The sequence below is a fragment of the Liolophura sinensis genome, chromosome 6 (assembly GCF_032854445.1).
Source record: "Liolophura sinensis isolate JHLJ2023 chromosome 6, CUHK_Ljap_v2, whole genome shotgun sequence".
Taxonomy (NCBI): domain Eukaryota; kingdom Metazoa; phylum Mollusca; class Polyplacophora; order Chitonida; family Chitonidae; genus Liolophura; species Liolophura sinensis.
In genome coordinates this window covers 24,242,926-24,254,138 of record NC_088300.1, presented here as the reverse complement: position 1 = coordinate 24,254,138, position 11,213 = coordinate 24,242,926, and positions in this window count along the sequence as shown.

Genomic DNA, 11,213 nt, shown 5'->3' with positions numbered 1-11,213 from the left:
CAATGTTAAATGTGGGTTCTCACTTACTGTCTCCGTGTGAAATATTAAATGTGGGTCCTTACTTACTGAGTCTCCGTATGGAATGTTAAATGTGAGTCCTCACTTACTGAGTCTCCATATGGAATGTTAAATGTGGGTTCTCACTTACTGAGTCTCCGTATGGAATGTTAAATATGAATCCTCACTTACTGAGTCTCCATATGCAATGTTAAATGTGGGTTCTCACTTACTGTCTCCGTGTGAAATATTAAATGTGGGTCCTTACTTACTGAGTCTCCGTATGGAATGTTAAATGTGAGTCCTCACTTACTGAGTCTCCGTATGGAATGTTAAGTATGGGTCCTCACTTACTGAGTCTCCATATGGAATGTTAAATGTGGGTTCTCACTTACTGAGTCTCCGTATGGAATGTTAAATATGAATCCTCACTTACTGAGTCTCCATATGCAATGTTAAATGTGGGTTCTCACTTACTGTCTCCGTGTGAAATATTAAATGTGGGTCCTTACTTACTGAGTCTCCGTATGGAATGTTAAATGTGAGTCCTCACTTACCTGAGTCTCCGTATGGAATGTTAAGTATGGGTCCTCACTTACTGAGTCTCCATATGGAATGTTAAATGTGGGTTCTCACTTACTGAGTCTCCGTATGGAATGTTAAATATGAATCCTCACTTACTGAGTCTCCATATGCAATGTTAAATGTGGGTTCTCACTTACTGTCTCCGTGTGAAATATTAAATGTGGGTCCTTACTTACTGAGTCTCCATATGGAATGTTAAATGTGGGTTCTCACTTACTGAGTCTCCGTATGGAATGTTAAATGTGGGTTCTCACTTACTGAGTCTCCGTATGGAATATTAAATGTGGGTCCGCACATCTGAGTCTCCGTATGGAATATTGAATGTGAGTCCTCAATTACTGAGTCTATGTATGGAATGTTGAATGCGGGTCCTCACTTGCTGAGTATCCGTATGGAATGTTAAATGTGAGTCCTCACTTACTGAGTCTCCATATGGAATGTTAAATGTGGGTTCTCTATAAATGAGTATCCGTATGGAATGTTAAATGTGAGTCCTCACTTACTGAGTCTCCATATGGAATGTTAAATGTAAGTCCTCAATTACTGAGTCTATGTATGGAATGTTGAATGTGTGTCCTCACTTACTGAGTCTCCATATGGAATGTTAAATGTGGGTCCTCACTTTTTGAGTCTCCGTGTCTAATGTTAAATGTGGGTCCTCACATCTGAGTCTCCATATGCAATGTTAAATGTGGGTCCTCACTTACTGAGTCTCCATATGGAATGTTAAATGTGGGTTCTCACTTAATGTCTCCGTGTGAAATATTAAATGTGAGTCCTCACTTACTGAGTCTCCGTTTGGAATGTTAAGTATGGGTCCTCACTTACTGAGTCTCCATATGGAATGTTAAATGTGGGTTCTCACTTACTGAGTCTCCGTATGGAATGTTAAATGTGGGTCCTCAATTACTGAGTCTATGTATGGAATGTTGAATGTGGGTCCTCACTTGCTGAGTCTCCGTACGGAATGTTAAATGTGGGTCCTCACTTACTGAGTCTCCGTATTGAATGTTAAATGTGAGTCCTCACTTCCTGAGTCTCCATTTACTGAGTCTCAGTATGGAGTGTTAAATGTGGGTCCTCACTTTTTGAGTCTCCGTGTCTAATGTTAAATGTGGGTCCTCAATTACTGTCTATGTATGGAATATTGAATGTGGGTCCTCACTTGCTGAGTCTCCGTACGGAATGTTAAATGTGGGTCCTCACTTACTGAGTCTCCGTATGGAATGTTAAATGTGAGTCCTCACTTCCTGAGTCTCCATTTACTGATTCTCAGTATGGAGTGTTAAATGTGGGTCCTCACTTACTGAGTCTCTGTATAAAATGACACCAGGTTTAGTGCAAACCCATACACCTCACTGGCTTGTTATGCATGTGGCATTTATATGATTGGTGCTTATTTTTATGATTGGTGTTTATTTATACGATCGATACGATTGGTGTTCATATATACCATTGGTGTTTATATGACTGGTGTTTTTCATATCACTGATTTTTATTTATATGATTGATGTTTATTTATATAACTGGTGTTTATTTATATGACTGGTGTTTATTAATACTGTACCTAAGATTACCTGATATATACGATTGCTGTCAGGTGTGTAACAGCACTAAACACAACTATGACCTGAATTTGATAAGTATGCTACGCGCCATAAATGGCCCTCAGTCAATGAAATCGAGGCTTCCAGCTTTGGTTGTTTCAATTAATTTACAGCGACGCTGATGAGGCTATAGTGAAATTGAAAAGACAATACGAAAGATATATTAAATATATACAGCTATTCCATAAAAACTGTACTTCACGCGTTTTTCGAATTTTAACCGAAGTTATTTTAACTGTTTGTTTAATCTGAAATTGGATGTCATCATTGTCGTGTCGAAATTCAACCATTTCCTTGTTCTAACATATTTTAGCCAATATGTGGCTGAAATACGCCAATGTGGCGTTAACCCAAATCATACATTCATTAATCAAGTTTAAATCCGGAGGGGCTGTTGAACTATTGTTACCACGACCATACTGTGATCATCACAACCTCATTGGCAGCTGTAGGAAAAACAAGGTAAATCTAAGTGGAGTACTGAGGCAGTATTGAAATACCGTAAGCAGTCTTTTACAGGTGGACATAACGGATGCCATACGACGCACATTGTACAACATGTGACGGGTCACGTTAAAACTCCATATGTTACTGATGCCTAAATGTAAGCCGTAAAAAGGCTCGTCCAGATGGCTGAGTATCCCTTTTACAGCTTTACGAAGTGCCAACTTTAATGAGTATTTTGCTAATCGTGTTTTCCTACGTCGAAGATCTATAGTTGCCGAACCTTGATGAGTTCCTGGTATATCAGTTACAGACGTTCCCTGTGCATAACAAGAACTAGATACTCGTATACATGAATAAATAATACGCCCAGTAACCACAATATCAAATTTGTGGACGATACGATTGACTTGGCATGGCTTTCAAAGACTGGATATTGATTCTGCGTCTTTGCAGATATTTCTTATTTTCTACATCAGCAGCCAAAGACCACACATCAGCTTCTTTCCTATCGAGTTAACCTTTAACTGTAATCGTCCTTACATACGTTTGTATCAGTGTGCTCTTAATTTGGGGAATGTCCTTATTTTATAATTATTTATTTAATTATTTCATTGTTTTTAAAACCATACTCAACAGTTTTTCACTTATGAGATGGCGGTCAGTTTTATGAATGCAAGAAACCGGAATATCCTGGAATAAACTACCGGCCTCTTGCAAGTTACTTGTTAGCTGTCCCACATGTGACGTACAGATAACCGCACCATAATGGTGGAAGACGGATGGTCATCAACGAACGTTAGACTAAGCACACGGCGTCGATCACTGTTTATCACCATGTCCCAACGGGTGAGAGTGTAGGTTGTCTTTCAAACGCGAACGTAATTCTTCATATGGCATTAAACAACAGCCAAATGGATAAATACGTACATAGATACATAGATAAATAAATAAATAAATAAATCCAATGCTGCATATATGGTCGGAAAATGTCGATGCAACGGCATTGTTCTTGACTATTAGTATGGCAATAAGTTTTTCGGCAGTGGAAGTAATCTTTTTGTGAAGACAAAATTCAGTATAAAACCCATTTCTTCTATGTAAACAATATGATTACCTGTGTAAATCATTAATATTCGATTTCCGTTGAAAAACCCGAAAAATACATTAATGTGTTTTACTCCGGTTCACAATAAAGTCACACAAAATTTGATAAGCTGTTGATGAATTATGCGGCTGAGATGACATTTTTATATGTGGTGTAGATGTTAGAAAATCAAGGATAAGTCATGTGATATGCAGGGTACAGTTAAAGAAACATTAAAAAACGTAATGTGATAAATATAACTTTCAGAATCAAGTACAGGGTATAGTGCTCCTTTGTGCATATATTAATTATAACGCCGCTTAAGATTGGGACTTTCTACTGTCTAGGAAAAGCGAGTTCAAAAATTTGTCAATCTCAGACGATGTCCATTGATCAAATCAATCACCTAAACAATATGTAGAAAGAGATTACCTTAATTTTACAACTACAAATGTTTTTTTCAACAGATCTGTCTGTTCATGAGCTACAACTTTACAAGCTTCTAAATTTTTCACTGACACCATCTTACCCCGCTTTTTCTATATACGGACCTTTCCACTTTGGCGATTGTGTCTAGTGCGATATGGGATCACGGTAACCTGTTCTGTTTTGGACCACAGCCAAGACGAAATCACGCCAGCTTTATAGGTCCATTGATGTAATTGGCAATTTATTGAGGAAAGGTTATACCGTAATTAACTGTCCAGAGTAATATATAAGCCGAAACAGAGATCAAATCAGGCCAGACAAGATGGGGGACGAGGAGAATATTGGGGCTGGTATACTGTTCGACTCGATTCGCCGAGGCAAGCTGCGCACCATCCGATACATCCTGGAGGCCGTCGACTGGAAGTTGGTGAACACACGGGACACAAAGGGCCGAACACCGCTCATCATTTGCTGCTTCATCAAGGTAAACTCTCACGGTCGTTTGTGTTCCACTTTTTAGACGAACTTCATCAGCCCCTCTCCAAGCTACCTGAATCTAGTCCTTCTGCTTATAGGATAGCCTTCTTTTAGTTTCCTGAATTTAGCGCCTTTTATTTTTCTACATGATTGAATAACTACACCTTCGGTTACCTGTATATAGTCCCCTACTTTTTCGCCGTCAAACAAGAACACCTCAGTAGACATTCTCCTGTTCCTATCTAGTCATCTGTCTCTTAGACAAGTGGTTCAGTTAGTTGACTTGAACTTCTCTATATAACCGAATGTGAACTGACTTTTCTAGCATGGTCAACAAAACACATCTACATAATTCTAACAAACCGAGTTACTCTACGTTCACGAATCAGACTACATTGATCGTTCGTTTGTGGGAGTAGGTAAATATTTTCCAAAAAACAAATACTTCATTTTAAAAATTTGTCCCAAAATTAAAAATGACTTGATCAGTGAAACAATTTTATGAACAAGGAAATGAATAAAATCTTCACAGGGGTATAATTAATATCGGCCCTGATCCTCGTTCACTATCAATCTGTAATCTAGTTTCAATTATAAGGCTGACATTGTTTTGAGATTTGTTTAAATCACTTCGCTTTGATGATCACTAGGTATATATCAATGAATATTTATATAAACAAAAGCAAATTGAACTTTTGTGCTGACAGCATGGCTGTAGGCCTATAGACAGCCGTACAAAGGAGGAATCTGTTATGTAGAGAGCGTATGCTACATTTTCACCGGGATATTAATGCAATAGTTCTGATCACTAAAAATCTACTGATCATTAAAAGGTTACATCAACTGAAGGTTACATTAGCAGACGGTTACATAAGCAGAAGGTTATATTGGCAGAAGTTTATATTAGCAGAAACCTACATATCAGCAAACGTCTGAAATATTCCATATAGGGCGTCAAGACATGTAAATACTGGTTCTATCATGTCACTATAATACATTATATGCACACTACAAATACAGAAAAAGCTATACGCAGCATAATCGCTGTCGTGCTGAAAACAGCAGAGGCAAAATTGCTTATTTCATTATTAAACTTAGCGTATTACTCTATTAAGTATACTCATGCAGAATCAACTTCATATTATATGTAGCCTAAGGGTATGATTTCACCTCAAGTCTGACTCTCTTTGTGTGAATTTGTCCCAATTTCGTAGTTTATGTACTTTTTTAGATCTTTGGTGGTTTGTGTAAAACATCGTTTTGGGAATCGTCAATTTCGGTCGACTGCTGGTATACGAATGTCTAATCTGCTGCATAAATTCATATTTATATTCATCTCGCTGGCTTATTGATATAAAACGTCACCCTCTACTCAGCCGATCAGCTGCAGAATTGGGTGGTGCTTTGGCCAGGGTTCTTCCCGATTTCGTCCACCGGTAAACCTGACCCTTGCCTTAGATTGTACGTGCAAGAAAATCTTCCGAACGAAAGGCAAGAAATAAACATTTCTTGCCTTCGTGGCCTACAGGTTAGAGCTGCAGCCTCGCAGTCGTGAGATCTGGGATCAAACCCGCTTCGGGTCACACCAAAAACTAAAAAAATAGTACTTGCTATGGCCTAACCTGGCTGGATCAAGGAAACATGACCCGATTTGCCGGTGGGATGTCATGTCTCGTGTCTTCGACATGATATTTCATTGGCGTCAGCACTTTTGCAGCATGGACTCGCCCTGCTACACGAAGACACAGTACATGTTCACACTCATAATGACTCCTCCTCGTCATGTTAGTGAAAAATTGCAAAAATGCGACGAAATTTTGCAAGCAAGATATGGTTGAACAACAGACAACATCCGGTGAATCCGCTGTCGCTTATCCCTCCGCAGTCCGACTCGCGAATGTCGTGTACGAATTCTTACCGAACGCATCATGATTATGGGTCCCTTATCAATCATCCTACCGCACACATGATTGCTCAGGAGGGGAACGGAGTTCCGTGCTAAGGTTTCACAACCTTGGAATGACCCGTTAAAAACTATGTCTGCACATCGAATGTCAGGGAGGAGAGATGGAGCGCTTGTTGTCATGCCGGATGATGTCACAAAAGAGGCCTAAATGTGGATTCATAAATACCATAAGGCAGGGTTAATATGTGACTACCATAGTAAAGGCGCATCTATTTATTTATTTATTTATTTCATTGATGTTTTACGCCGAACTCAAGAATATTTCACGTATACGACGGCGGCCAGCATTATGGTGGGAAGAAACCGCAGGCTGCTGACAGACCTTCCCACTTTAGGCCGGAAAGGAAGGTAAAGGGGTATTGCCCACGATGATAATTTTACGTGGAAAGACGTGTGACTAGGATTATATCGGAAGTTTTCACAAGTGACTGATGGCGTCATGAGGATCAGCAGGTGACTAATGGTGTCATGAGATTCGAAACGTGACTAATGGCGTCGTAAATCGACATGTGACTGATGGTGTTATGAGGATCGACATGTGACTGATGGTGTCAAGAGGAAAGACAAATGACAGATGGCGTCGTCGGGGTCGCCATGTGACTGATGGAGTTGTGATGATCGACATGTGACTGATGGCGTCCTGAAGATCGACATGTGACTGATGGTGTTGTGAGGAACGCCATGTGACTGATGGCATCATGATGAACATGTGACTGATGTGTCATGAGGATCGACATGTAACTGAAGGTGTCATGAGGGTCTACATGTGATTGATGGTGTCGTGAGAATCCACATGTGACTGATGGTGTCATGAAGGTCGACACGTGACTGATGGCATCTTGAGGATCGACATGTGACAGATGACGTCGTGATGAACAACTTGTGACCTATGGTGTCATGAGGATCCACATGTAACTGGTGGTGTCATAAGGATCGACATGTGACAGCTGGTGTCATGAGGAAAGGAAATTATCAGATAAGCTGTATTGGAAATGAAAATCCATAGATTCCGTATGTTTTTTTTGTGGGGGGGGGGGGGCTGTAAGTTTTTGTTAAGAAATGCTTCTTAGATAAAAAGAGTAAGTCATTACCTGTCGGCACTGAACAGCGCAGGGTTAAGCTAATCATGAATATAATTCATTTATATTATAAAAATTCTTTATTTTTTGTCGTTGGAGAGCTTTCTTCTGTTGCCACAGCAACAGGTCCTACATTACAGTAGGGGCCTAAATATGAATTTTAAGCAGGTTTCTTCTTTTGCATGTGGAATTCATGGCATAATAATGATCTAAATGTGGTACAGACATGGTCTACATGTGCCTAGTATCGCACAGTAAGGGTGTAATGGTGATTATAATGACTATTCAGAGCTTATATGTGATTATGAGGTCTATAGGTGATGATACGGTGATACAACGATATCATCTTTAAGAGTCATCATGCCATCACAAGAATCTGCATGTGGTTATGATTACACAGTGCAGATAAGCATTTTTTTCATCTAGGGTCTAGTTGAGATCATGATGGTTTAGTAAAATGAATATGAGGGTCTATAGGTGAACATGATGGTACAGAAAGGATCTACAGGAGATAATGATGGTACATCAAGGGTCAACAGGTGAATATGATGATACTGTCAGAGTCTAAGGGAGTTAATGATGGTACAGTAAGGGTCTGGATATGATCGTACATTAAGGGTCTACAGGAGATAATGATGGTACTGTAAGGGTCTACAGGAGTTAATTTGTTACCTTAAGGGTCTAGATATGATGGTACTGTCTACATGAGTTGATGATGGTAGATTACGGGTCTGGATATTATCGTACAGTAAGATGAACTTGATTGTACAACATGAGTCAACAGGAGATAGTGATGCTAGATAGTGTTTATATGGGATTATGTTGATACTGTAAGGATTAGTATGGGATTATTATGAGTTTTGACTAAGACGTAAAAACCTATGAAATAAATGCATAAGTAAGTAAATCTTTCCTTACTTATAATTTGCATTTGTATTAACATCTCTTTTCCAATTTTTGTAGGCTCTTTTAGAAACAAAAAATTCCCGGCGCTCCCACTTTCGTCTGTCATCACGGAAAAATATATCATGTAGATTACAAATATCTGATGTGATTTTCACACTTCAATGTCATAATTTCACGTCACTTTTCTAGTCACATGAGGAATATTTCAAATTACCTGAGGAATATTCAGTTATATCAATAAAACATCGTAAGTCTCTTTGAACTATTGTAGCATAGTGTTCCTTAAGGCTCCCTTTATACAATATTAGAAATTTAGTGGTTTCCATGAGAACTGGAGTAGCGCGATACTCTTAGCGTCAAGTCCAACATTCGTATACCTTCCGAAAGCTAAGAATGAGTGTTCCAAGTTGATAACCACAATTAAGACTCATTTTCAAAACAACTTAAACATCAGTTTCCAAGGAATATATGTAGGAAATAATATATAAATATCAAATAAAGCTGGTGACATGTAATGAAGAAGTCATCAGCTTTCATTGAAGCAGGGAACACAGTTGATGTTCTTGACATAGCATCGAATTCAAATTTTAAACTCCTAGTCCGCGGATACTTTCCTGGGCCCGGTTGTTCAAAACTAGTTTAAGATTAAATATCCGATTTAACTTTAATCAGAGTCTTCAGTTTTGCACTTAGCCTAAAACAAATTATGTACAGTATATTAAATATGAACTAAAACTGCTGCTGTTGTACTTTGCGCACTGCATTGGCTTCTTAGATAGGTTAAACTTTTAAATTAGCTGTTTGGAGATGTAACTTTTTTATTAGCTGATACACTTTCGAACAATTTGGCCCAGGAAGAATATAAATACAGGTGTCTCAGTGGCGTTTCGATTGCAACTGTTCATAAAAGCACCAGGTACATGTAATAAACCTTGAAGCTTATACAGCCCCCTAGCCACTGGTTAAACGGGAGTATTGAGATCCTGAATGCTCCGTCTATATTTGCCAACAAGATTGTTATATTCACAGCAGAATTTAAGAGACTTATAGCCAAGGGGGTTTCACAGAGTATCTTTGATGCACAAGGTTTAGGTGACGTATACTGAAAACATCACATTTTACCAAGGATCTAACAAATGCTAAAAGGCGAGATGTGTATATGCCATGTGCAATGTCCTCTGATCTATTATAATCCAAAATTGGATAATTTTCAATTTCTAAATTGAAACCATCCCCTTTATAATGCAGACGGTATGACAGGAAACCTTGCATTGATAATCTTTAGGACAAATATAGGTTCAAAGAAGATGTGCTTTTCTGTACCATATTTTGCCTCCTCCATGAAGATTCAACGAAGGTGGATAGGTTTCACTGCCACGGCAATAAAGCGATTACTTATTGCTAACAGGGCAGCAATATACCTCTTTGGTAAATGAAAAGGATCGAGCTTAAGAAGATTATGTTTGAATATTTTCTCCATATAGATGTATTTATATGAAAATAGGTAACAATGAAACAATGGATGATAATAATATTAATAAGTAATATTAATAACTAGCAGGGCGAAGGAAATGGTTCAATAGTTGACGTTGTATAGTATATCTTCCTGGTGGTGGTTGTCATTAGATAGTAGTTCAGCAGTTTGGCGTTGTTAGTTATGTTGGTTGCTGTTAGTTGTCATGGGTTTAACCTTTTCGTAGTGGTAGTGATAGTGGATTTGATGGGTTTAGCCTTTTGGTGGTGGTAGTGATAGTGGCTTTGATGGGTTTAGCCTTTTGGTGGTGGTAGTGATGGTGGCTTTCATGAGTTTAACCTTTTGGTGGTGGTAGTGATGGTGGCTTTGATGGGTTTAGCCTCTTGCTTGTGTAGTGATGATGGTATTGACCGGTTTAACCTTTAGGTGGAAGTCATGATGATCTTGATGAGTGCAATATAAATGATTACGACATAAAGCCAGAGCAGCGACGAAAGTGAAAAGTTGTAAATGATCACAAGTAACCAGTGAAATACTACCTCTTGTCAGTTTACAACATATATAGGGTTTTATTCTAACTGTCCTTTTAATTGCTTAAATAGCCGCAAATTATATGTCACCTAGCTCCATTAACAATAATGTTAACTGCAATTTATTAAACGTCACTGATCTAGAAATACACAAAATACTGTGTTTTCGTCACATTCAATAAGCAACTATGTGAAACAAAACCAACGGCCAGGTCACGGGAGTGCATAGTACAGCACAGTTTCTGCGACAACACAATATAAAATACTACATCACCAAAGCGGGGACGACAGCAACACTGGTAACATTAGTCTCTTGTTGATGGCACTGGTTCTGAGGATAATGAAAATGGGGATGGTTTTTATGGGCTAACCTTTTGCTGGAATAGGGATGGTTTTAATGTCTTAGTCTCTTGTCTGGCTGGTAATTGTTTTGATGGGTTTAGCCCCTTCTTGGGGTAATGATTGTTCTGATGGGTTTAGCCTCTTCCCATGGTAGTGATTGTTTTGATTGGTTTAACCTTTTGTTAAAAGAGTGATTGTTCTAATGGATTTAGCCTCTTGCTCAGGTAGTGATTGTTTTGATGTGTTTAGCCTCTTGCTTGGGTAGTGATTGTTCTGATTGGTTTAGCCCC